The sequence below is a fragment of the Chiloscyllium plagiosum genome, chromosome 12 (assembly GCF_004010195.1).
Source record: "Chiloscyllium plagiosum isolate BGI_BamShark_2017 chromosome 12, ASM401019v2, whole genome shotgun sequence".
In the NCBI taxonomy this organism is placed as follows: Eukaryota; Metazoa; Chordata; class Chondrichthyes; order Orectolobiformes; family Hemiscylliidae; genus Chiloscyllium; species Chiloscyllium plagiosum.
The window spans coordinates 67,903,837-67,931,288 of NC_057721.1; positions in this window are offsets into that span (position 1 = coordinate 67,903,837).

The window sequence follows — 27,452 nt, forward strand, 5'->3', positions numbered from 1 at the left end:
GAGATACATGTTAGGAAGGAAGATGTGTTGGACATTTTGAACAACCTGAGGATAGACAAGTCCCCCGGGCCTGATGGGATATATCCTAGGATTATGTGGGAAACGAGAGGAAATTGCAGTACCGTTGGCAATGATCTTTTCGTCTTCACTGTCAACGGGGGTGGTACCAGGGGACTGGAGAGTGGCGAATGCTGTGCCCCTGTTCAAAAAAGGGAATAGGGATAACCCCGGGAATTACAGGCCAGTTAGTCTTACTTCGGTGGTAGGTAAAGTAATGGAAAGGGTACTGAGGGATAGGATTAATGAGTATCTGGAAAGGCACTGCTTGATTAGGGACAACCAGCATGGATTTGTGAAGGGTCGGTCTTGCTAATTCTGTTAAGGGACACTGTAATCTATTAGACAGAGGGGTGGAGGTATCTTAAGTAGCAGAATAGATAGAAAGAAAGATGAGAGTGGCTTTGAATCTGAAAAGAACAAGTTAATTAGAAAAGACAGACAAGAACAAGTCAGAGAACAATGTAACTTTGAATAATTAAATGCCACTTATTTCAATGCAAGAGATCCTACAGGTAAGGCAAATGAACTCAGGGCATGTTTAATAAAAAGGGATTCGGATGTCATAGCTATTACAGAAACTTGGCTGAGGGATGGACAGGACTGGCAGCTCAATGTTCTGGGTTTCAGATTTTATAGGAAGAATAGAAAAAGAGGCAAAAGAGGAGGGGCAATGACATTTTTGACTAAGGAATATATTACTGCTGTAACTAGAGAAGATATTTCTGAAAAATTGTCCAGTGAAAATCTATGGGTTGAAATTAGAAATAAAAAGGGAATGATCTCCTTGCTGGGATTGTACAATAGACCTCCCAAGAGTCAGAGGGAATTTGGGGCATAAATATGAAGACAGATCCCAGATATTTGTAAGAATATTAAAGCTGTAATAAGACAATCAGCTGATGAAGGAGCAGTGCTCCGAAAGCGAGTGTGTCCAAATAAACCTGTTGGACTATAACCTGGTGTTGTGTGGTTTTTAACTTTGTCCTCCCCATTCCAACACTGCACCTCCAAGTCAAAGTTCTAATAGTAGCTGATTTTATTTTTCCAAACATTGACTGGGACTACCATAGTGTTAAAGTTTTGGATGGTCAAGAATTTGTTAAATATGTTCAAGAAAATTATCAATATATAAATGCGCCTGCACGAAAGAGCAAAGAGCAAAACTTGACCTTCTCTTGGGTAATGAAACAGGGCAAGTGACTGAAGTGATAGGGGAACACTTTGAGTCTCATGAACATAATTTTATTTGTTTTAAAATAATCATGGAAATGGATAAGCCTTTCACAAAAATTAAAGTTTTAATTGCAGTAAGGCAATTTCTAATGGTATGAGACAAGTGCTTTCAAAAATTAATTGGAATAGACTGTTCGCAGATAAAGGGACATCTGATAAGTTGGGAGGCTTTCAAAAGTGTGATAACAACAGTTCAGAGTCGTTATGTTCCTGTTAGAGTGAAAGGTAAGGCTGGTAGGATTAGAGAACAATGGATGAACAAAGATATTGAGGTTCTATCGAGAAAAAAAAAGAATTATATATTAGATATTATCAACTGGGACCAAATTATTCTCTTGATTAGTATAAAGAGTGCAGGGCATTCTTAAGAGGGAGATCAGGAAGGCAATGAGGGGGTGTGACATAGCTTTGGCAAATAAAGATAAGGATAATCCAATGAGATTCTACAAGTAAATTAAGAGCAAGAGAGCAACTAGAGAGAGAGGGAGAGAGAGAGAGAGTGTGTGGCCTCTTAAAGATCATCTTTGTGTTGAACTTCACGAGATGGGAGAAACATTAAATGAACATTTCCCATCAGTTTTTTACTCTGGAGAAAAAAAATGGAGATTGGACAACTTAGGGAAATAAACACTGATGTTTTGAAACAGTTCACATTGCAAAAGAGTAAGTGCTGGAGGTCTTAGAAAATATAAAGGTAGATAAATCTCTGGGACCTGATCTTCTGTATCCCAGGCCTTTATGAAAAGTTAGGGAGGAAACTGCAGTGATCCTTGCAGAAATATTTGCATCATCTATAAATACAAGTGAGGTGCTGAATGACTGGAGAATGGCTAACGTTTTGCCTTTATTTAAGAAGGGATATAAGGATAAACCTGGGAACTATAGACCTTTGACTCTAACTTCGGTGGTGGATACGTTATTGGAAGTGATTCTGAAAGGCAGCATTTATATGCATTTGAAGCAGTAAGGGTTTGATCAGGGATAGTCAGTATTTCTTTCTAGGAGGGAAATCGTGTCTCACAAACTTACTGAAGCAAATTGCAAAGTTACTGTCTGCTTAAGAATATTTTGAGTGGTCTGGCTTAGTCCATAGCAGTTGATTAAAAATATTTGTGCCCTGAAGAGATTTACAGAATGCATAGCAGGACAGGGAAAACGCCTTGGTAGCTTTAAATAGGCCTGAAGGAATTGATGTGAGAGCATCAGAAGGATTCAGATTGGAGATGAAAGGGCGAAAAATGTTGGCTCAAAGGCATTTTGGAGAAAAAAAATCCTCCTGGCAGGGACATCCTGGAGGTAATCTTCAGAAGAAGGGTTGGGAGTGAATGACTCTTATAACTGACTAATTGCATTGTATGTGCACTGGTGATATGAGTGAAGGTTCCTCCCAAGTGAGAAAAACTGGACAAGGAGGAAGAGATGACCGTGTAGTCAAAGATACAAGGACCCTCAGAGGGGAAGGCAAGCTCTGAGGATGGTTCGAAGATTCTGCAGTGGGATATAGACAAGTAAGTAAGCAAAAAATTGGCAGGTAGAATATAATGCAGGCAAATGTGAGGTTATGCACTGTTGTAGGAACAACTGAGAAGCTGAATACTACATAAGTGGAGAAAGACAGAAGGAAGGTACAGTACAGAGGGATTTGGGAGTCCTCATGCATAAGTCAGAAAAAGCGAGCATGGAAATTCAGCAGTTAATAGAGAAGGCAAATAGAATGTTAGCTTTGCATTCAATGGGCATGACATACAAAAGTAGGGAAGTTTTGCTAAATCTATACAAGTCATTAATTTGGCAACACATGAAATACTGTTAACAGTTCAGGCCCCTTATCTAAGGAAAGATATATTGTCATTGAAAGCAGTTTTGAGAAGGCTGGTGTGAAGGGATTTTACTATGAGGAGATGTTAAGTAAGTTGGGTTTATTTTGTTTGAAATTTCTAAGAATGAAAGATGGCTTATTGAAAATACAAGATTATTAAGGGTCTTGACAGTCTAGCTATTGAGAGTCTCAGAACAGAGGGCATAATCTCGGAGTAAGGAGTTGTCTAGTTTGAAGATAAATGAAGAGAAATTCCTTTTGTAGGAGTCTTGGTCACAGAAGTTGGCTCTTTAAGTACATTCAAGGCTGAGATAGACAGGTTTTATACAATGGAGAAAGTGAGGACTGCAGATGCCGGAGATCAGAGTCGAGAGTGTTTTGCTGGGAAAGCACAGCAAGTGAGGCAGCATCCAAAGAGCAGGAGAATTGACATTTCCAGCATAAGCCCTTCATCAGGAATGAGGCTTGTGCGCTGGGGATGAGAGATAAATGGGAGAGGGTTGGGGTTGGGGGTAAGGTAGCTGGGAAAGCGATAGGTGGATAAAGGTGAGGGACAAGGGGATAGGTCGGGGGAGGGAGTGATGGACAGGTCCAGAGGATGCCGAGTTGGAGGCTTGGGACTGGGAAAATGTTGGGGGAGGGGAAGTGAGGAAGCTGTTGAAATCCACAGTTATCCCTGCAGGGTCTCAAGGCGGAATATCAGGCGTTCTTCATCCAGACGTCAGGTGGTAACAGTTTGGCAGTGGAGGAGGCCCAGGACCTATATGTCCTTGATGGACTGGGATGGGGAGTTGAAGTATTCAGCCACAGGACGGTGTGATTGGTGGGTGCGGGTGTCCCAAAGATGTTTTCTGAAACAATCCGCAAGAAGGCATCCGTCTCCCTGATGTAGAAGAGACCACACCAGGTGCAATGGATGCAGTAGATAACATTGGTAGAGGTACAGGTAAATTTTGACGGATGTGGAAGGATCCCTTGGGGCCTTGGACAGAGGTAAGGGGAGTGATGTGGGCGCATGTTTTGCACTTCCTGCGGTGGCAGGGAAAGGTGTCAGGAGTGGGGTGTGGGCTGGTGTGGGGGCATGGATTTGACGAGGCAGTTGCAGAGGGAATGGTCTCTTCGGAACACTGATAGTGGTGGGGAGGGAATATATCTCTGGTGGTGGGGTCCGTTTTGAGGTGGCAGAAGAGGCGGAGGATGATTCGTTGTATTCAGAGGTTGGTGGGTGGAAGGTGAGGACTGGGGGGGGTTCTGTCCTTGTTGCATTGGGAGGGGTGGGATTCAAGGGCAGTAGTGCATGAAGTCGAGAAGATGCGCTGGAGGGCATTGTCAACCACGTGGGAAAGGAAGTTGCGATCATGGAAGAAGGAGGCCATCTGGGACTTTCTGAGATGGAATTGGTCATGCTGAGAACAGATGTGGCAGATGCGGAGGAATTGGGAATAAGTGATGGTGTTTTTACAGGAGGTAGGGTGGACGGAGGTGTAGTCAAGGTAGCTGTGGGAGTCGGTGGGCTTTTTTTCGGATTTGTAGCGTGTCCTGGGTATCCTGTTCAGCCCAGTTCAGATTCATACTGCGTACTGGGTATCCTGTTCAGGTCCAATTTGGATTTGTAGTGTATACAAGGCATTTCAGATTTGTAGTTATACTGTGTATTATATAATTTTATATAATAAGTGAATGAAAGGCCACAAGGGTGAAAACAGGAAAGTGTAGTTGAGGATGATTGGATTGGCCATGATTGCATTAAATGGCGGAACAGACCAATGGCTGAATGGCCCATTTCTGCTGCTACATCTTATGGTCTTCATTCTACACATTACAAAGGCTAATACGTAGAGAATACTGAGAGCTTAATCTTTTCAAAGTGGTGTTTTATCCAGAAATCCATCAGAGAGCAGCATGAAGATGAGAGGGACATCTCGGCAGGCAAGACTTGGATGGATTTCTCCCTCTCCAACCCGGGGCACGTATATCCTCTGGAATCTCAAACATAGTTGTGATCCGGAATCTCGACAATGTGTGGGAGGGTGTGGGACAAGAAGGTGATGCTGCACCCTCTGGACGCCCCCTTCTTCTCCTCAGAGGTGTATTTTAGTCACAGTTACTGGCTGTTCCACGGTCTCACCAGTGGGAGTAAGGTCAGGACTGTGCAACATCCCTGACAGTAGGTCAGAGAGTTTGCATTGTCTTGCACGTCCTGACAACGTTGAATTTTTGACAAGCATCCCCCAAGGTTTGTTGCTTAAAGACCCCACTCTTGACTAGAGGAGTTCTAGCCTCACTCTCAGCTATGGAATGACTCCTTGGCAGCCAGCTAACTGCAGTGCCTTTCCTCTCTGGGTCCTTTGGAGGGCAAGGAGGAGGATACAGCCAGCAGATGATACTCTTTCCCTGAAGTTCTCAACTCTCTTCTCCTGTGGAGACAAATGGAAGTTGGAACAATGCTCTGAAGCCAGAAACCACCAACTCAATAATCTTGTTGCAGCCTCTGCGGTCAATGTCAGGCACGTGGAAGTCTAGTATATAGGATCATCCAGGCCCAATGCCAGGCAATTGCTTTTCTGACTGAACTACAACCATGCCCTCCATCTAGTGGCTGTACACGTTTCAAACTCTATATCCGCATACCTACCTATTTAGAGATGATCCAAAATAGACTGAGGTTTACCCCTCATCCTGGCAGAGTGGAGCAGGCCACTGACCCTCTTGTGGTACTGGTTCCTGGTTCTGCAGAGAACCTGACCTCCACAAGCTACCTCCATCAGGCTTGACCTCCTGGGGACCTCTGCCCCTTTGGTTTTCAAGTTACAGAGGCCGCAAATTCTTCCGTTGTGAAGGAGATGGGAACTGAGTCAAAATCCTGGAATGCCCTTCCTCATGGCACAGGAGTGAACCTGCACCCCAAGGACTGCAGCAGCTCTGGAAGTGACCTCACCATCACCCTCTCTGGGCAATTCGGGATAGGTAATAAATGCTGGCCAAAAACGAATAAAAGACCTCCATTGATTTTCATCATGTCCTCTTTCAAGCTCTTTCACAATTTTAAAAGATTTCTATTAGTCATCTCTTGATCTTCTCTTTTCCAGTATATAACTCAGGCACAGGATTTTAGAATCACAGAATCATACAATAAAGATGAGGCCGTTCGGTCCATTGAATCTGTACTGCCAATAATACACTCTACCTACACTGGTCCCACTTTCCCATACTAGACCCATAGCCTTAAATGTTATGTCACTTTGAGTGCTCATCCAAGTACTTATTAAAAGTTGTGAGGTTTCCCATCTCAATAATCCTTACAGACAGAGCAGTCCAGGCCCTCACCACCTCCGAGTGAAAACAATTGTTCCTCAAATCTCCTGTAAAGCTTCCTGCCTTTCGTTTGAAAAGTGTATGCTCTCGTTCTTGACCCATTGACTAAGCTTGATCCAGCTGCTTTCTCTCCACCCTCTCTATGCCCCTGATAATCTTATACACTCCTAACCCTAATCCTCTGACAGGTCCCCCTTCAGCCTTCTCAGCTGCAAAAAAAAAGGCAACCTGAGATTATTCAGCCTCTCTTCACAGCTAAACTATTCCATCCCAGGCAACATCCTGGTGAATCTCCTCTGCACCCTCTCCAGTGTAATCACATCCTTCCTCTTGTGTAGTGACTAGAACTGCATGTGATACTCCAGCTGTGGCCTTGCTATTGACCCATTAATTATTCTACGGAATAGTCCCGCTTTTCTGAGGATTAAAATAAAAGGGATTTTTCTCTAAAATGAAAATACTAGGAATGATGCTTATAAATATCTAGTGTTCTATTCTAGTAAAGTAACATAATGGGAATGATTGTGGAAAATATTATCACAGAGGCATCTTGAAACTGGCCATCAATTGTTGGTGCTATCAGTCATCTTCCTGGCTTTAAAATCCAGGAAGCAACAAGAGAACAGGAAATGCATGCGTAAATTTTCCAACCAGCCAGGCAAGTGCCACAACTTGTTAACATTTTCCAGTAGCTCTTTAAAGGCTGCTTAGTCATAACACTCCTTTGGGGTGGCACGGTGGCTAGCACTGCTGCCTCACAGCGCTGGAGAACCAGGTTTGATTCCAGCCTTGGGCAACATCTGTGTGGAGTTTGCACATTCTCCCCGTGACTGTGTGGGTTTGCTCCGGTTTCCTCCCACAGTCCAAAGATGTGCAGGTTAGGTAGATTAGCCATGCTAAATTGCCCATTGTGTTTGGTGCATTAGTCAGAGGGAAATGGGTCTGGGTGGGTTTCTCTTCGGAGGGCCGGTATGGACTTGTTGGGTCGAAGGGCCTGTTTCCACACTGTAGGGAATCTAATCTAATGATATTTTCCAGCCCCCCCCTCCAGTAAGTTACTAGTGCTGAACATATTATGGTGGGATGTGAACCCATGTCTCCAGAACTATTTTGCTAGCCCAGTTACATTACCACTCCAGCATGTATTGTCCATACCAGTATCACAGTATCAGTAACAGTGACCAGCACATAGTCCCCGAGGAAGTGGGGTCCCTTTTTCACATTGAGGATACCCTCCATCCAGTTGATGCACTATCAACACGTGAGATGGGATAGACTTTGAACTAACTTAACAACCCAAACCGGGTATCCATGGATGCTGTGGCCCATCAGCAACAGTAGAACTGTACTCTAACACAATCTGCAACCTCACAGCCTGGCATATCCCCCATTCAACCACAACCATCCAGCCAGGGAATAAGCCCTGGTTCAACAGAGAGTTCAGGAGGGGCTGCCAGGAGCAATACCGGGCAAACCCAATGAGGTGTCAACCATATTCCCAATTCTTCCGCCTCCGCCGTATCTGCTCCCAGGAGGACCAGTTCCACCACAGAACACACCAGATAGCCTCCTTCTTTAGAGACCGCAATTTCCTTTTCCACGTGGTTAAAGATGCCCTCTAATGCATCCACATCCCGCACCTCCGCCCTCAGATCCCACCCCTCCAACCGTAACAAGGACAGAACGCCCCTGGTGCTCACCTTCCACCCTACCAACCTTCGCATAAACCAAATCATCCGCCGACATTTCCGCCACCTCCAAACAGACCCCACCACCAGGGATATATTTCCCTCCCCACCCCTTTCCGCCTTCCGCAAAGACCGTTCCCTCTGTGACTACTGGTCAGTTCCATGCCCCCCTACAACCCACCCTCCCGTCCTGCCACCGCAGGAATTGCAAAACCTGCGCCCATACCTCCTCCCTCACCTCCATCCAAGGTCCCGAAGGAGCCTTCCACATCCATCAAAGTTTGACGTGCACATCCACCAATATCATTTATTGTATGCATTGCTCCCGATGCGGTCTCCTCTACATTGGGGAGACTGGACTCCTCCTAGCAGAGCGCTTTAGAGAACATCTCTAGGACACCCGCACCAATCAACCACACCGCCTTGTGGCCCAACATTTCAACTGCCCCTCCCACTCTGCCGAGGACATGGAGGTCCTGGGCCTCCTTCACCGCCGCTCCCTCACCACCAGACGCCTGGAGGAAGAACGCTTCATCATCCGCCTCGGAACACTTCAACCCCAGGGCATCAATGTGGACTTCAGCAGTTTCCTCATTTCCGCTCTCTGCCTGTATTCCTGATGAAGGGCTTTTGCCTGAAACGTCAATTTTACTGCTCCTTGGATGCTGTCTAAACTGCTGTGCTTTTCCAGCACCACTAATCCAGAATCTGGTTTCCAGCATCTGCAGTCATTGTTTTTACCTGGTGAAGCTACCAAACAGGACTACCTGCATGCCAAACAGCATAAGCAAGTGATAGACAGAGCAAAGCAGTTCAACAACCAACACATCAGATCAAAGCTCAGCAGTCCTGCCACATCCAGTCTTGAAAGATGGTGGACAATTGAGCAATTAAGGAGGCTTCACACATGTTCCCATCTTCAATGATGGGGAGACCAGTGCAAAAGATGAGGCTGAAGCATTTGCAACACACTTCATTTAGAATTGCTGAGTAAGCCTCCTACAGAGGTCCCTAACATGACAGTTGCTTGTCGACAAACAATTCAATTCACTCCAGATGATTGAAGGAAATAGCTAGAAGGACTGGATACTGCAAAGGCTGTGGGCCCTGACAGCATTCCATCGATAGTACTGAAGACATGTGCTTGCTGTACCCCTAACCAAACTGTTCCAGTACAGCTAAAACACTGACACTTATTCAATAATGTGGGATATTGCCCAGCTATGTCTCACACACAAACAACAGTACAAATCCAACCTGGCCAATTACCATCCCATTAGTCTACTCTCGATCATCAGTAAATTGATGAAAGGTGTCATCAATGCTGCTATTAAACAGCATCTGCGTGGTAATAACCTGCTCAGTGATGCCCAATTTAGATTCTGCCAGGGTCACTCAGCTCCTGATCTCATTACAGCCTTGGTACAAACCTTGAATTCCAGAGGTGAGGTGAGAGTGACAGCATTTGACATCAAGATCAGATTTAACCAAGTGTGGCATCAAAGAACATTGAATTAATGGGAATCAAGTGCAAACCCTCCACTGACATATAGAACGATGGTTGTTGTTGTTGGAGGCTACTCATCTCAGCTCCAGGACATCTCTGCAGGAGTTCCTCAGGGTAGTGTCCTAGGCTCACAAATCTATTGTATCATCAATGCTCCATCATAAGGTCAGAAGTGGGGATGTTCACTAATGATTGCACAATGTTCAGCACCATTCACGCCTCCTCACATACTGAAGTAGTCTGCCCAATGCAGCGATACCCTGAACAATATCTGAGTTTTTCCTAACAAGTGGCAAGTAACATTCATTCCACATAAATGTCAAGCAATGACCATCTCTAACAAGAGAAAATCTAACCATTGTCCCTTGACATTCAATGGTATTACTCTCACTATACAACCCACAATCAGCATTCTAGGAGATAATATTAAAACTGAGTTGGACTAGCCATATAGATATTGTGACTACAAATCCAGGCTACAAACTAGAAATACTGCAGCAAGTAACTCTCTTCCTCAAAGCCCATCCACTATCTATAAGGCACAATTAAAATGTCTGGCCACTCTGGATGAATACATCTACAACAACCCTCAAGAAGCTTGATATCATCCATAACAAAGCATCCCGCTTCATTGACACTCCATCCACAAGCATCCACTCCCTCCACTACTGATGTTTAGGAGCACCAGTGTGTACTATCTATAAGATGCACTGCAAAACTTCACCGAAGCTCCTTAAACACCACCCTCCAGTCCCATGATCATTACTAACAAGGAGAAAGGCAGGGAACACCATCACCTTCAGGTTCCCCTCCAAGCCACTCATCATCTTGACTTGGAGATATATTACCATTCTTTGTCATTGGATCAAAATCCTGGAATGTCAGCCCTATCGGAATTGTGGGTGCACCTACAGCAAAGATATTCTGCTGCTATTGTGATTGTCATTTAGGATGTCTTTTGGTGCATCCTTCTTTACTTGTCCTATTACCACTCCCTTTGCCATGCACCATGATCGTTCTTATCATCAAATCTCTTTTGTTTTCAATTTCTATTAAATACTTTCAATTTTGTTCTTTATCCCTCTCCTCACTTTCTCTACCTTTGAACTTGCATAAAAGCTGTTAGTTCTGTGACACTTCTCCAGCACTGATGAGAGGTTATTGACTTAAATAATTCAGTTCATTTTCTCTCTCCGCACATACTGCCTGACCTGCAGAGAATTCCCAGCAATCTATAGGTTTATTGTAGGGACTAATTTATGGTGATCACTTTTTTATGTCCACCAGGAATCAATCCAGACCTCTTTTTGTCAGTACTTTAAATGATAAGTCAAATACCTGGGTGACATTAATTAAAGTCGAAATGTGGTGCTCGAAAAGCACAGCAGGTCAGGCAGCATCTGAGGAGCAGGAGAATCGACATTTCGGGCATAAACCCTTCATCAGGATTCCTGATGCCTGGGCTGCTGTATTTTTCCAGTGTCATACTCTTGAATGTATAGTAGAGTAAAGAATAAGGCATCAATTACCTGAGCTTAAACTTTACATACCATTAAAAAGGCTACATTACAGCAAGACTATCAGTTTATTGCTCATGGCCTGTATTCACAGTCTGCACAAGAGATCAAGATTCCAAATATACTCCAATCTGGGCAGATGTAAAATATTTCTCAAAGCAGATGGGATCTTTGTTCCTTTCTAAACTAAGCAAAGTAAGTTAGCATCTTGAATCAGCAAAAACATGTGATGGTCTTGTCTGATCATGAATAGATTTGTGCTCAGCAAAGTCCAGTTTCATCAAACGCAAGTTTGCCAAATGAAAAAGCAATTAATCCTGTGCCACATAAACTAACATTTAATCTAAACACAGGTCATTCAGTGTATTTTACCTATTTAATGCCAGGCTGCAAAATGAACAAGACATAACCATCTCCAAAGGAAGGTGAAAAAATGCTAAAATAATGTGGCTTTTAGCCTTCTCTTAACAGTCAAGTTATCTACAATTGTATAACTGTCTCACTTCCATTCAAGTGATGATTATTCTATACTTCTGAGTCCAGCATTGTTCCAATCAAGTACACTGGCCTCCAAAATACATAAACCATTAATATATGCTCACAAGTGTGCAGGATGTTTTTATTTTCTTGTAGAATGCATTTTTCATTAGCATACGTAAAAACAAACCAGCTTTCTCCTACAATTGACAATGGTGTGTCGGCAACCTGTTTTGATTGACCCACGTATTCACCCAAAATGCAACACATGCACACATCCACTCACTGAAACAGACACTCACCAACACACACAGCCACCCAAACATGCACTGGACAGGGTAGGACAGTTAAATAGGGTGGTGCTGAGTTGGAGGGTTGGATCTGGGATGAGGTGGGGGGAGGGGAGATGAGGAAACTGGTGAAGTCAATGTTGATGCTATGTGGTTGAAGGTTTCCAAGGTGGAAGATGAGGTGTTTTTCCTCTAGGCGTCTGGTGGCTTGGATTTGGCAATGGAGAGGTCCCAGGGCCTGCATGCTCTTGGCAGAGTGGGAGGGGGAATTGAAGTGGTCAGCCACAGGGCATTGGGGCTGTTTGGTGCGTGTGTCCCAGAGATGCTGCCTGAAACGTTCCATGAGTTCACGTTCTGACTCCCCACCCTCACTCCACCCTCCAATTTATCTCTCAGCCCCCTTCCCCTCCTCACATTGCCGATGAAAGGTTTATGCCCGAAATGTCAATTCTCCTGCTCCTTGGATGCTGCCTGACCTGCTGTGCTTTTCCAGCATCACACTTTTTGACTCTGATCTCCAGCATCTGCAGTCATCACTTTCTCCCAGTAACATTAACTAAAGGGTAAACTAACAGATGGTTATATTCTGAGGAAGGGTCACTGGACCCGCAACATTAACTCTGATTTCTCTCCACAGATGCTGCCGGACCTGTTGAGCTTTTCCAAAAATTTCTGTTTTTGTTTCTGATTTCCAACATCTGTGGTTCTTTCACTTTTTTGTTTCGATAGCTATATTATTTTGCAAATAGAGCAGAGACATGTGTTTAATCTCACGCTGGCAGGGGGATTTTAAACCCAGTTAACTATAAATTTGGATTAACATACCAAACCCAGTATTGGTGACTTGCTTATGATATAAAAAGAACTCAGTAGGTTTACTAATGCTAACTAATGACTTTCTGAGGGAAATCTGTTATCTTTAGCTCATCTGATTATCTGTGATTCCAGGCCCACTACAGGGTGGTTGAAATGTTACTGGCCTTTGACGTTGTTTTATAGAAATAGACCCACTTCCCCCTTCTCAGGGCAGTGAAGGTTCGGAAGTAAACGCTGACCTGACCAGTGACGGCTATATCACTTCAGCATGTCCTGGAAGCTCTACAGCATTCTGTACACAGGAACAGATAGTCAGAATTATACTGCTTGTAGAGAGTAAACCTCAAGGGGTCCCTGAATGACATCTTAAGCTATGATGTTTGCAACCTTAAAAACCACTTCCGTGCATTTTTCATTTTATCCCAGCATTTGTAGGATTTCCTGGTGCGTGTATTTTAAAGTTTTGTTGAGGTCATGAGATGTAGAGTCCAATCGAGGAGCAGAGAGATTAAGAACTGGCGTCAATTTAACTCTGATTGCCCAGGAGTGAGTAGGTTGTCATCATATTCAGATACCATAGCCGTGAGTGTAATATCAGGAGCATCATTTGAAAGGTCATGTCAAATGAACTGGGAACTCATGTTTAGCAGTTGGACAGATTAAAATGAGTATATGAATTTAGGAAGGGTTTAGAGGGATATGGGCCAAGTGCTGGCAAATGGGACTAGATTAGGTTCGGACATCTGGTCAGCGTGGATGAGTTGGACTGAAGGGTCTGTTTCCGTGCTGTACATCTCTATGAATCTATGACTTAAAGTCAGGGTTACTCATGGGCTCGAAAGCTCAGATATCTTGCAGGACGTTAGGGTTAGGAGGGATGAGACAATGTTAAAACAAAGATGAGGATTTTAAAACAGAGATGATACTTAACGAAGAGTGATTGTAGTTTTTGGGAGCATCAAGGTGATGGTGTACTGGAGGTTTTCTGAGTTTAGTTGGAGCTACAGCTTACCAGCACAGAATGTGGGACCATGGTCAAGTGTCAAGCCTGGGAGTAACAAAGTCATTGATAAGGGTTTCAACAGCAGGTGAGTTGAAACAGGGATAGAGTTGGATATGTTACACAAAAGGAGTAAAATAGCCTTAGTGATAACACCGAAACATGCCAGTAGTTCATTTAGGGTCAAGGATAATACCAAGGTTGCAAAGAGACTGGCTTAATCTCAAAAAGTTGCCAGGGATGGAGTTAGTAGCTGGAGGACTGCTTAATGTTTAGTTGGAAGAAATTTATTTTGGGCAAGCATTGGATGTTGGACAAATAGATTGATGATTTTGAGGTAGTGCAGGAATTGAGGAAGGGGATGATCAGCAGCACATTGGGCTGCATCTTATGCTTTTTTAACTAAGAGACCGCTGAGCCATTTTTTGGAGGGATTTTTATGATAAGGCCCAGTGAGATTTTGTACTGTATCTTCCAAACCTATCCCAGCCCTATGATGCCCCCTCATCTAAATCTACCCTCATCCTATTTTCAGCCATTTTCGGAACAGCTCGCCTCTCCCCAGATATCTGCACAAAGGCAAACATTCCTGGCACCTGCGCCATCATTAAAAGCCTATTGTGCACCCAGAGAAGCACTGGTGCTCCAAAGTTGCCTTGCTGGATGCAAACAGTCAACCTGAAGATTTAGAGAAGGGGCAGATGGAGCCGTAATTATTTCACAAGGACCCGGACAGGGTGGTGTGGAACAGGGATGTCCTCTTCCTGGAGGACCAGCAGAGGAGATGATGACACGAGGCCCTGGCAGCTTGGTCTGAAGTCACCGCCGGGGTCAATGCAGTCTTCATGGTGTGAAGGAATACGTAGCAGTAACATAAGGTCAATGACCTTCTCCACTGTACTGAGGCTAAGAGCCACCCTCTTCTCTTTGCTACTTCACACTCACTCTATCACTACCTGCTGCTCCAAGACTCATGCTCTGCCACTCTCCCTATTGCCAAGAACATCCTCCCTCACTCATTCTCATACCCGAGCCAACCTGTTACAGCACTAACCTTGCCAGGCCTCTGTGCTACCTATTCACTTACTCTGGACTCCATCTTGCCTTTTGACCAGCTGCACCAGCTTTAACAGCTATGCCACCCACTATCATTTCACTCAATCCCTTTCCTTTCCTTATTCCTTGAGACGAGAGTTCACAAACAGGAAGAAAGGGCATGATTGGTGATGAGTGCCTGACATCAAGTTCCTCACCACCTACAAGGAGAGAGTATTGTTCTCCCATCCTTCCCTTCTCCCCTAGCAGCATGGATCTCATAACTGAAGTCACCCTGACAAGATGCCTGACCGTGACCAATCCCTGAACTGGTTTTGGATCCTACCCTAGACAGACTGTACCAAGACCACCTGACTGGTGGGTGCCTCTGTGAACTTCAAAGAGGACCATCACCTTAGACTTTGAGTCATGGCTGCCATCTTGTTGCACATGCAGTTTATTTGCCACAAACTCTCCTGAAACATTCTGTGGGTGTGGGATTCATGTAGTTCCATGTCACACAGCAAGATTGGGGACTGGCCCAGAGAGGCAAGTGACCTGGTTGTGTGATTGCACAAATGGGCACAGCAAGACAAGGCAAGGCAAGTTTGCTGTGGGCACACTGCTGGGTGCTAAGTGAATTTGCACTCAGGGAGAAAGGGAGCAGCTCTGAGATGCTGTCTGGGTCAGTTGGTGAGCTGGGTGCCTGCCCTTGTGTGTCCTAGAAGCAGCCTTTCAATGGTGGTGCACGCTGAAATGTAAATCTGTACTTCCTAAACATCCTGCAAGCAGACCAGAGACGTGCCGTGAAGATCATGAGGGGTTGGCAAATGGCAGAAGCCAATGTCCCTGGACAATGGGGACATGTACCAATTGACTATGGTTCATAACTTGAGATGCTGTTGGTGCTGAGAAACATGGAGACTCTTTGAAGCCAGAGGAGAGCTGAAGCCACCAGGTACCTGCTCGGCCTTCCATGTTGAGGATTCGTGATGTCCCGTTCGTTTGCTGCACTTAATGAGACTGGAGGCTGAATATTAATGAGGCAGATTGTACCATGAGGTACTTCAGAAGTAATAAACCCTGAATTGGCAACATGCCAATGCCTATCGAGAAACTTGCTTTGCTGCCCAGTAGATGCACCAAAGCTGGAGAGCACTCCTCCAAATGTTGTGAGAAAGGTCTCACAAAATCTCTCGTAATTTTGCCACAAACTTCATTGTTGCGCACATCATATTGTGTATTCAGTTGACATCAGAGCGGCCTGGAGACAGGAACAGAAAGGTCAGGAGTAGAAATGTGCCACTCAGCTCTTCAATGAGACCGTTGCTGATTTGATAACCCTCATTTCCACTTCCCTGCCTTGTCCCCATGACTCTCAGTTCCCTTACTGATTAAAAACCAATCTTGGCCTTGCACTTACTTAATGACTCAGACTCAACATCCCCACCCCCCCCCCCCCCCCCCCCCCCGTGCTAAAGACTTCCACAGATTCACTACCCTCTGAGAGAAGAAATTCCTTCTCATCTCTGTCTTAAATGTGTGATCCCTTATCCTGAGATTATACCATCTGGTGCTAGAGTATCCCACAAGGGGAAACAATCTTTCTGCCTCTACCCGATCAAGTCCCCTAAGAAAATGTTTCAATAAGGTAATTCTTCTAAATTGTAATGAGTACAGGTCCAATGGAGCCAAGTCCTTGGAGAACACTAGGCTGGGAGTGGGAGATGAGGCCGGTGGTGGAGGCTTTATGGCTAAGATTAGGTTGATAAGAATTGAAGCAGGTGAGAGCAGTCCCAAACGCTTCAATGATGATGGTGAGGCCTTAGAGAAGGACGAAATTGTCAATAGCGCCAAAGGCTGAAGACAGATGAGGAACGACAAGAGAGGATAGTTTCATTTGGAGACCATTTGTGACTTTGGTCAGAGCTGTATCAAAACTGTGGTGAGGGCAAAGCCCGATTGCAGTGATTTAAACATTGAATTCCAAAGGAGGTAGGCACAAATTTGGGGTGCCACAATAATTCAAGAGCTTGAGACTGGAAAGGAAAGTTGGATTTCGGGAGAGGGATGTGAGATGAAGGATATTTTTCAGAGGAGAGGAATTATGACATAAGATTAGATTGGATTAGACTCCCTACAGTGTGGAATCAGGTACTTTGGCCCAACAAGTCCACACCGATCCTCCGAAGAGTAACTCACCCGGACCCATTTCCCTCTGACTAATGCACCTAACATTATGGGCAATTTAACCTGAGGACTGGAGAGGGGCAAGTGTAATTCCTCTTTTCAAGAAAGGAAATAGAGAAATCCCCGGCAATTACAGACCAGTAAGTCTCACGTCTGTCGTCTGCAAGGTGTTAGAAAGGATTCTGAGAGATAGGATTTATGACCATCTGGAAGAGCATGGCTTGATTAAATGAAGTCAACACGGCTTTGTGAGGGGCAGGTCATGCCTCACAAACCTTATCGAGTTCTTTGAGGATGTGACTAGAAAAGTTGACAGGTATAAAGAATTTGTACCTTCTCAGCAAGTTTCTTGACTTGAGCCTCTCTTGTGAACAAAGGAACCAAGTTCCCAGGCTTGTTGCCAGGCAGAAATTAGTACAGCTTTGATGAGTCCCTTCATTCCTTCAATTTATACTAAATTCAAAAGATAACCTCAAAACATAACAACCATATAAATATTGTACTTGGAGCATGAAAGGTACAGAAACTCAGTTCTGTGCCTCCAAATTATGCAGGTGGATAGAAAATTATGTGCAGGAAAGAAAACCTACATTTATACCTGGGCCCAGCTACGGTTACTTATGGCCCATCAATTCAAGTCTGAATGTTTTCATAGTTTGCTGCATATGGATACAAGTTTCTTCTGAGGGCTCCTGAATGGTACTGATCACTATCAGGAAACAGTCTAACCAATACTTGGAATACTGCGTCCAGTTCTGGTTGCCCTATTATAAGAAAGATGTGGATGCTTTGGAGTGGGTTCAGAAGAGGTTTACCAGGATGTTGCCTTGACTGGAGGGCTTATCTTATAAGGAAAGGTTGACTGAGCTCGGACTTTATTCATTGGAGAAAAGGAGGAGAAGAGGGGACCTAATTGAGGTATACAAGATAATGAGAGGCATAGATAGAGTCGATAGCTAGAGACTATTTCCCAGGGCAGAAATGGCCAACACGAGGGGTCATAGTTTTAAGCTGGTTGGAGGAAAGTATAGAGGGGATGTCAGAGGCGGGTTCTTTACACAGAGAGTTGTGAGAGCATGGAATGCGTTGCCAGCAGCAGTTGTGGAGGCAGGGTCATTGGGGACATTTGAGAGACTCCTCGACATACATATGGTCACAGAAATTTGAGGGTGCATACATGAGGATCAGTGGTCGGCACATCGTGGGTTGAAGGGGCTGTTCTGTGCTGTACTGTTCTATGTTCTATGTTTAACATGGCCAATTCACCTGACCTGCACAGCTTTGGACTGTGGGAGGAAACCAGAGCACCCGGAGGAAACCCAGGCAGACAGGAGGAGAATGTGCAAACTCCACACAGTTGCCCGAAGCTGGAATCAAACCTGGGACATTGGTGCTGTGACGCAGCAGTGCTAACCATTGAGCCACCGTACCACCCAATTTTAAACAGGCCCTTTGGCCCAACAAGTCCACACCAACCCTCCAGAGTAACATACCCAGACCCATTCCCCTATGCTATATTTACACCTGACTAATGCACATGACACTATGGGCAAGTTAGCATGACCAATGTCTTAAATACATTCAGTGAGTTGGCCTTCAAAGCCCTCTGTAGCAATGAGTTCCACAGATTCACCACCCTGTAGCTGAAGAAGCTCCTCCTCATCTTATTTCTAAAGAGTCATCCCTTCACGCCGAGGCTGTGTCCCCAGTCCGTGGGTGGCTTGGTCGCACACAGCAACCAGAGATTCGGGTTCAATTCCTGCCTCCGGCGACTCTCTGTGTGGAGTTTGCACATTCTCCCCGTGTCTGCGTGGGTTTCCTCCGGGTGCTCTGGTTTCTTCCCACAGTCCAAAGATGTGCATGTCAGGTGAATTGGCCATGCTAAATTGCCTGTAGTGTTAAGTGGGTGGGCGGCGGGTCGGTGTGGACTTGTTGGGCCGAAGGGCCTGTTTCCACTACTGTAAGTAATCTAATCTTTCCAACAATTGGAAACATCTTCTTCATCTATCCAGGCCTCCCAGTATTCTGCTGAGTTTTTCCAGCAATTTCTGTTTTTGTTGTTAATGCTTGATGTGATCAAACCCAATCAGGCAGTGAATAACTGAACTAGTTGATGCTAAGTGCATGTTCAGATTAGAGTGGTGCTGGAAAAGCATACCAGCTCAGGCAGCATCTGAGGAGCAGGAAAACCAATGTTGTGGCCAAAAGCCTTTCATCAGGAATGAGGCTGGGAGTATCAGGGGTGGAAAGATAAATGGGAGGGGGGGTGGGACTGTGGGGAAGGTAGCTGAAAGTGCAATAGGTGGATGGAGGTGGGGTGAAGGTGATAGGTCGGAGAGGAGGGTGGAGCAGATAGGTGAGAATGAAGATTGACAGGTGGGACAGGTCATGAGGATGGTGCTGAACTGGAAGGTTGGAACTGGGTAAGGGGAAATGAGGAAACTGGTGAAGTCCACATTGATGCCATGGGGTTGCAGGGCACTGAGGCATTCTTCCTCCAGGCGTCGGGTGGTGAGAGAGTGGTGATGAAGGAGGCCCAGGACCTCCATGTCCTTGGCAGAGTAGGAGGGGTAGTTGAAATGTTCAGCCACGGGGAGGTGGGGTTGATTGGCGCGGGTGTCCTGGAGATGTTCCCTAAAGCGCTCTGCAAGTAGGCATCCAGTCTCCCCAATGTAGAGGAGACTGGATCGGGAGCAACGGATAGAGTAAATAACATTTGTGGATGTGCAGATGAAACTTTAATGGATGTGGAAGGCTCTTTGGTGGTGGGGTCCATTTGTAGGTGGCAGAAATGGCAGAGGTTCATGTCACTTGGACATAAGGGAGCTGAGTTTTTTTTAGATTAGATTAGATTTTAGATTTAGATTAGATTACTTCCAGTGTGGAAACAGGCCCTTCAGCCCAACAAGTCCACACCGACCCCCCGAAGCACAACCCACCCAGACCATTCCCCTACATTTACCCCTGCCCCTAACACTACGGGCAATTTAGCATGGCCAATTCACCTAACCTGCACATCTTTGGACTGTGGGAGGAAACCGGAGCACCCGGAGGAAACCCACGCAGACACGGGGAGAATGTGCAAACTCCACACAGTCAGTCGCCTGAGTTGTACAAGCCCGGAGTGAATCACCCACTGAATTCTCCACCTAGCCTGCGCATCCCAGGACACTATGAGCAATTTTAGTATGGCTAATCTACCCCAACCTGCACATCTGTGAGAGGAAACCAGAGCACCGGGAGGAAACCCACAAAGACACGGGGAGAATTTGCAAACTCCACACAGTCACCTGAGAGTGGAATCAAACCCAGGTCCCTGTTAATGTGAGGCAGTAGTGCTAACTGTGTCACCCAACACTAAGTATTTACAACACTAGTTAATTACAAGATTACAATATTACAGATTTACACAAATAATCTGGGAACTATGCTTACTGATGTTAATGTACATTACACACATATGGGCCACACAACAAATACTGGCCTCGTCAGAGTTAACCATGTTGCCTTGAACAAACAAAGCATATAACTGATTGACTACACGGACACCATTACACAGACAGAGTAAATGAAGGTGAGGTGGCTACCTGCATTCTGGAATGTCATATATCATTATGTCATGTAACGGTCTTAAAGCTGCACAAGTCTGTCTGGTTTGGAAATTGTGCATGTCACAATACTCCCCACAGCAGCAAGGGCACATCAGTCAGTAATGCACAACGAATCAAACCTGAGTTTCCCTAAGGGCTTAGTGCAGTGCAATGATGCTCCAATATATCTTCCTTTAATTGTATACATCAACTTCATATGAGAACCGCCTTTCAGACTTATATTCCAATTTCTGCTAAGGAATGTTTGACAGTGGTCTGGAGTACAACATGAACAAGTTCATCTCAACCCACAGGCTGGCCACATTGAAGATCCATGTTTGCTATAATTGGACACTGTTCAAACTGTTCTTTATTTGGGGCAAGCTGTTCCTGGCTGGCACACCTCCCAATTGTCAACCTCAGTTTGTTCTTCACAAACCAAATCTGCAGCAGAAACTATGATGGTCGGAACTTGCAAATAATAGGTTTAGCTCACCAGGGAGTTGCATATTGCTCACTGGAAGATGTACACAGGAGTTGGACGTTTCAAATAATTGTCCTTTGGGAACAATTAGCAAACAAAGGCAGAGTGAAACATTGATGGTCTTGTGGAAACAAGTGAAAATGCAGAGTTCATTGTTCGGGTCTGTGAACAAATTGATAAGCGTATTAGGAAAATGTGGGTAGAAAGTCCTTTCTCTGCTTGGCTAGGTAATAACATATCGGGGATCAGTTTAACGATTGGATTTTAAGACTCTGAAGACAATGCTATTGATAAATTCCTTCTTTGCTAAGACATTCCGTCATTGCTAAGCATGACCTATTCAACTTCTGAAAACGCATAGTTCCGAATTAGAAGATATTCAGTCCTCTGCACTGTTTTATTTTTTTTTACATTCATACACAGGATGAGGGCTTTGCTGTCTGGGTCAGCATTTATTTCCCATCCCTAATTCCCAGAAGGCAGTTTAGAATCAGCCATATTGCTGTGGGTCTGGAGTCACATGCAGTCCAGACTGGGTAAGAATGGCAGTTTATTTCCCTAAAGGGCATTAGTGAACCAGATGGGCTTTTCCTAACAATCAGCAATAGAATAATGGTCATCATTACACTCTTAATTCCAGACTTTTTAAAATTTAAATTGCAGCACAGCTAGATTTGAGCCTAGGTCCCCAGAACATTATCTGGCTCTTTGGATTAACAGTCAAGCAATATGACCACTAGGCCATCACCTCACCATTGTATGGGGTTGGAGATGTACAAAAGCTAATGACTGCACCACTGTATCCCATAGGTAAAGAAATTCAAATAAAAATAAAAATGCCTGAGGTTTCCAAACTCGGACTGTTTTTCTTAAAGAATTCTTAAAGCAAAACCTTGCCTTTGTTTCAACATATACCTGTGGAACTAGATGAAAATGAACTGATATCACAAAAAAACATTGAGTTCGATAAAAATTATTGGTGTACCACAATAATAAACAGAATCAGCATTTGGTAGATAGGTGAGGAAACTTAGTAGAAACAGTAAACAAATTCTTCAAATAGAATTAGTCTTTACAATTTCTAGAGAACATTAGGTTATAGACTCATGCAGCACACAAACAGATCCTTTGATCCAAGTCGCCCATGCTGACCTGGTATCCTAAATTGAATTAGTTCCATTTGCCTGTATTTGGCCTATATCCCTCGGAATCTTTCCCATTCATGCACCTATCCAAATGTCTTTAAATGTTAAAAATCACACAACACCAGGTTATAGTCGAACAGGTTTAATTGGAAGCACACTAGCTTTCGGAGCGTCGCTCCTTTATCAGGTGATAGTGATCACCTGATGAAGGAGCGTCGCTCCGAAAGCTAGTGTGCTTCCAATTAAACCTGTTGGACTATAACCTGGTGTTGTGATTTTTAACTTTGTACACCCCAGTCCAACGCTGGCATCTCCAAATCTTTAAATGTTGTAATTGTACCAGCCTCTACCACTTCCTCTGTCAGCTCATTCCATACATGCACTACCCTGTGTGTGAAATATATGCCCCCCAGGTCCCTTTTAAATCTTTTCCCTCTCGCCTTTGACCTATGCCCTGTAGTTTTGGACTCCCCTACCCTGGGAGAAAGACTCCCCTGCCCTGCTATTCACCTTATCTAAGCCCCTCATGATTTTATAAACCTCTATAAAATCACCCCTCGGTGTCCAACGCTCCAGATGAATGACATCTTTTATAAGAAACACTTGCATTTATATAGAACCGTTCACAACCTCAGGCGATCCAAAAATGTTTTAATACAATATTGTTGAAGAGTATTAGTGTTGTGATTCAGGAAATACTCCAACCAATTTGCACACAGTAAGCTGCCAGAAACAACAATATGACAATGACCAGACAATGGTCTTGTAATGTTGATTTAAGGGATGATTGCTGACTAGACGACTGGGCGCAGGAGGCTAACCTCACTTTTAAATGAAAATAGTGGCACAGAATCATTTACATCCACTGCTAGGGCAGGTGGGATTTCAGTCATTTGACTGTCTGAGAGGCAGAATCTCTGACAGCGCAGCACTCCCCTGAAGTATCAGCCTTGATTTTATGCTCTCACTTCTGTTCAAATAGAATTTGAACTCAGCCTTTGAACTGAGAAGTAAGTACTAACACAATGCTATGACTTACTCCAGCCCATGTGAATTTTGCATTAATCCATATTCACTTTCACTGAATTTGAACTCACAGCTATCTGCAAATGGCAATAATGTACTTTACACATTGCTGACCCCTATAATCCCTGGCTTCAGGGAATATTCTCAGCCAGATTCTTCAAGTAATAAATTATTTATATGCAAGTTCATGGTGCAGTTGTCTTGAAGTCATATTTATGACTCTGCAATGACTTTGCGTGTGTACAGTGATTTCAGAGTTGCTTCTGGATTTGGGAATCCTGTCCATGTGAATATCAACATTCTTTAACATGCACTGTGTGACCTATCCAATGTGCTTTCATCAGAAAACTCTGTCTGTGTAAATATACCGACATTCCAAAAATTTCTTTTAATTTATACTGAGTCAGCGTTTTACAGCCTCAGTGATGGCTGTTTGCTAATTGATTTTCAGACATCTCAATGGTAAGTATCTGCATTCTTGAGTTCTGAGTATTAGATCTTTCCATCAAACCAGTTTTAGTCATTTTGTCAATGGTTCAGAATGTTTTGAGGCCTGTTAATGGTTTGGTTATCAAATTAAAACTAACACTGTTAACTGAATTCAGCAAGTAAAAGCAGCAGCTTAAAGAGTGTTTAATACAAACTGAACCACAAACAGACATCCAACATTTATAATGCTTTGGTTTAAAGCAAAATAATTTGACTTGCTGATGAATCAAAGTGGGGTGGCATGGTGGTTCAAGTGATTAGCCCTGCTTCCACACAGCACGAGACACTAAGGTTCAGTTCCAAACTCTGTGTGGAGTTTGTACATTCACCCTGTGTCTGCGTGTGTTTCCACTGGGGTGCTCTGGTTTCCTCCCCCAGTCTAAAGATGTGCAGGTTAGATGGATTGGCCATGCTAAATTGTCCATAGTGTCCAAGGATAATTGTATTAGCTTTGGGATATGCAGGGATATAAGGATAGGATGGATCGGGGTTGGATGCTCTCCAGAGAGGTAGTGTGGACTTGTTAGGCTGAATGGCATGTTTCCACACTGTAGGGATTCTATTTTTAAAAAATATAATAAATGCTCAAAGTGAAGGCATGTGTTCATTTAAATGTCAATTCACCCATGTGAATGATGCTCCCATTAATCAGCTCCACAAAATAAGTCAGTTCCTGTTAAGAGAATAAGTCTTGCTTGGGGGCAGCCAATGTGATCTGTGAGTGCTGGGTCAAGCAGCAATCTTACATTGTAGTGCAGCAGAGAGAGGACAGATTTTAACCGCCTGGTCTCCATTCCATTTCTCACACCAGAGTCTGGTGAACGTCACTAAATGGCCAATAATGAGAGCAGAACTTTAGATGCTAAGAGGTCACTACAATGGAGGAAATAGCTTTCAAACAAATCTTACAGTACAGCTGCTCTAGCCACTGCTCTCTTTCTCCCAATATGCCCCTCGCCCAGGGACTGCAACTGATGCCTGTAACTTGCCGATCTGTCCTAGTGAGGCCAGTGAACAAATAGTAGCTCTGTTGCCAGCACTAGGAAAATGCCATGTGAATAGGTTTGAAGCGAGCCCCCATTTGCACCTGGGAACTAGACTTTCTGCTTATCGTAAATCAGCAAATATCAGTAGACGATCCTTACACTATGCACATTAACTTGTGAGACTGAACTGAACAAGGTTCGATGCAATTGCATGTCGCTAAGGTTGGGGTTTTCATCATAATAAAGAGACTGTCTGTTATAGTGAAAATAGCAAATGATCCCTGAAGCCGGAAATTCCACTCTCTGAACATGTCACCAACCATTTTGATAGAGGTGAGAATTGGAGTAAATCATGCTTCACACAAGTGTGTTCTATGTAAGTAGATGCCCTTATAGAACAGCAGCTGCCTTCACTGATGCATGACTTTGGAGATCTGGGTGTCTGAAACACAAGCTGCAAAGATTAGACCTGGTAAGAACCATTCTGAATTTTGTGAATTAGTTTGGATAAGGGAGATAAGACACCTTTTTGTATATGGTTCCAGAACACTTGTGGAGAGGGTTAGATTTTGGGATTGTTAAAAGTAGGCATGAACATGTGTCAAATCTTCACAAACATACTTGAAGTTTATAGGAATTATCAAGAGGAATGGTCCAAAATATCATTCGTGTTTGGCATGAGTTAACACTAAATGTTGCATCCAGGTGCATATGTTTATGTAGGACATGTAATGGGCCACAGATAGTAGTGGAGGGAGAGGATTAGCATGAAAGTATGAGATGTCTTGGGAGTGGGCACAGGAGTAAAGGTTGGCATGGAGGGTGTGAACGGTCTTGGGGAGTGAGGGGAAACATAAAGTGGCATGAATGGGGTATAGCTGTTGAGGGGGATGTGACTGTTGAGGGCCAAAGGAATGTTTTTGTTTTGTTGCTTTTCTTAAGAAAGTTGAACACAGTGCTATTGCACACAGGCAGCCCATCTTCCCACTTGCCATCCTTCACACTTGCCCGAGGAAATCCATACTCGACCAGATAAAAATAACAACTTCAAGGCTACTCTCTCTCAGGTGGGGATTGCAGAGCTGGGAAATATCCTGACTTAAGGATCCTGATCCAGCAGTGAAACTTCAGCCTTAAGTGCCCAAGGTATCTTTAATATTTAGGACACATTTGTGCAACAGTACTCAATACATGACATGAAGTGAGAAGGGGTAATACTCTGCTCAAAGATCTGCTGTAATATCTTATACTTTTACAAGATGTAGGACAGAATCCACAATATGTTTATATTGGGATGTCAAAGAGCAGTGGAGAGAGTCAACCCTTTTGGGATATGAATATCATAGGCAACATCAATATATATTGCCCGTTCTTCATGCCCAGAAATGGTGGTGATTAACTGCCTTCTTAAAACGCTGCAGTCTGTGTAGTGAAGGTTCTCCCGCAATACTGGATGGCTGGGAATTCCGGGATTTTGACCCAGAATTGATGAAGAAATAGTTTGCACAGTATTGTGTGAATTGGATACAAAGTTCTCCTGTACTTAGTCTTCTGGATGGTAGAGGATCTGGGTTCAGAACCTGTGACCTTGAATTTTAATGATTAGTATGATATCTGAGAATATCCACAGTCTTGTGATTTTCATGTTTCATTTGAGAACTGCAAGGATTGAAATTCCAGATGGGAGTCAGCCTGTCTTTTCCAACTCTTTGTGTCATTTAAGTGTAGCTGTTACTTATCCTGAATTAGTTAATGCCTGTGTTAAACATAGTATGGAAAGGAATTAAGTGGAAATACGTGTGGAAAACAGGAGCAGTGCTGCTTCTACCCTGAAGTCTGTGAGACTGAATATTGCCCTGGAGTGTTTGTATTAAGCAATGTCCCAAATTCCCAAAGGTTGGCTTGATTCCATCTTCTGGACCAGATGACAGATGCTAATCCATTGAGCCAAGTGACACCACACAACAGTTAATAGAACTAAGGCAAAGATGTTTCTAAAAATAATTACAGGATACCAACTGCTTTGCACTCAAACAGCGTCAGCTTTCAAGGTACGCAGTGGGTGGGTGTAGTCAGACTGTGCACTGCAGAGCAATGAGAACCAAGGGCATGCTAATGAAGTCAGTCATGTTAAGAAAGGCATTTTAAGCCAGATTGTTGGATGAGATGCAAGGCACCATAGGGCAAGAGGTGGAAAGCAGCAGGTAAACCACCCATGATCACAGCCAAGTTGTTACCATCAGATAGTTGCAAGGGAGGATGAGCAGAAATCTGTGAGATGATTGGTTCCCCTGATCTGTGGTAGAGAGAGAAGGCATACTAATGGATGGAAGAAAAGAATATCAGAGTTCACATCATGTACTGTGACCTTGAATAAAAAAGTAAATATCGGAAACTATGAGACGCTAACATGATCATGGAAGTAAAATAGTCTGTAAATGAGCCTGACAAGGAACATTTTAAATGCAGGAGGAGAAAGTGAGGTCTGCAGATGCTGGAGATCAGAGCTGAAAATGTGTTGCTGGAACAGCGCAGCAGGTCAGGCAGCATCCAAGGAACAGGAGAATCGACGTTTCGGGCATGAGCCCTTCTTCAGGAATGAGGAAAGTGTGTCCAGCAGGCTAAGATAAAAGGTAGGGAGGAGGGACTTGGGGGAGGGGCGTCGGAAATGCGATAGGTGGAAAGAGGTCAAGGGGAGGGTGATAGGGTCAGACGGGGGTGGGGGCGGAGAGGTCAGGAAGAAGATTGCAGGTTAGGAAGGCGGTGCTGAGTTCGAGGGATTTGA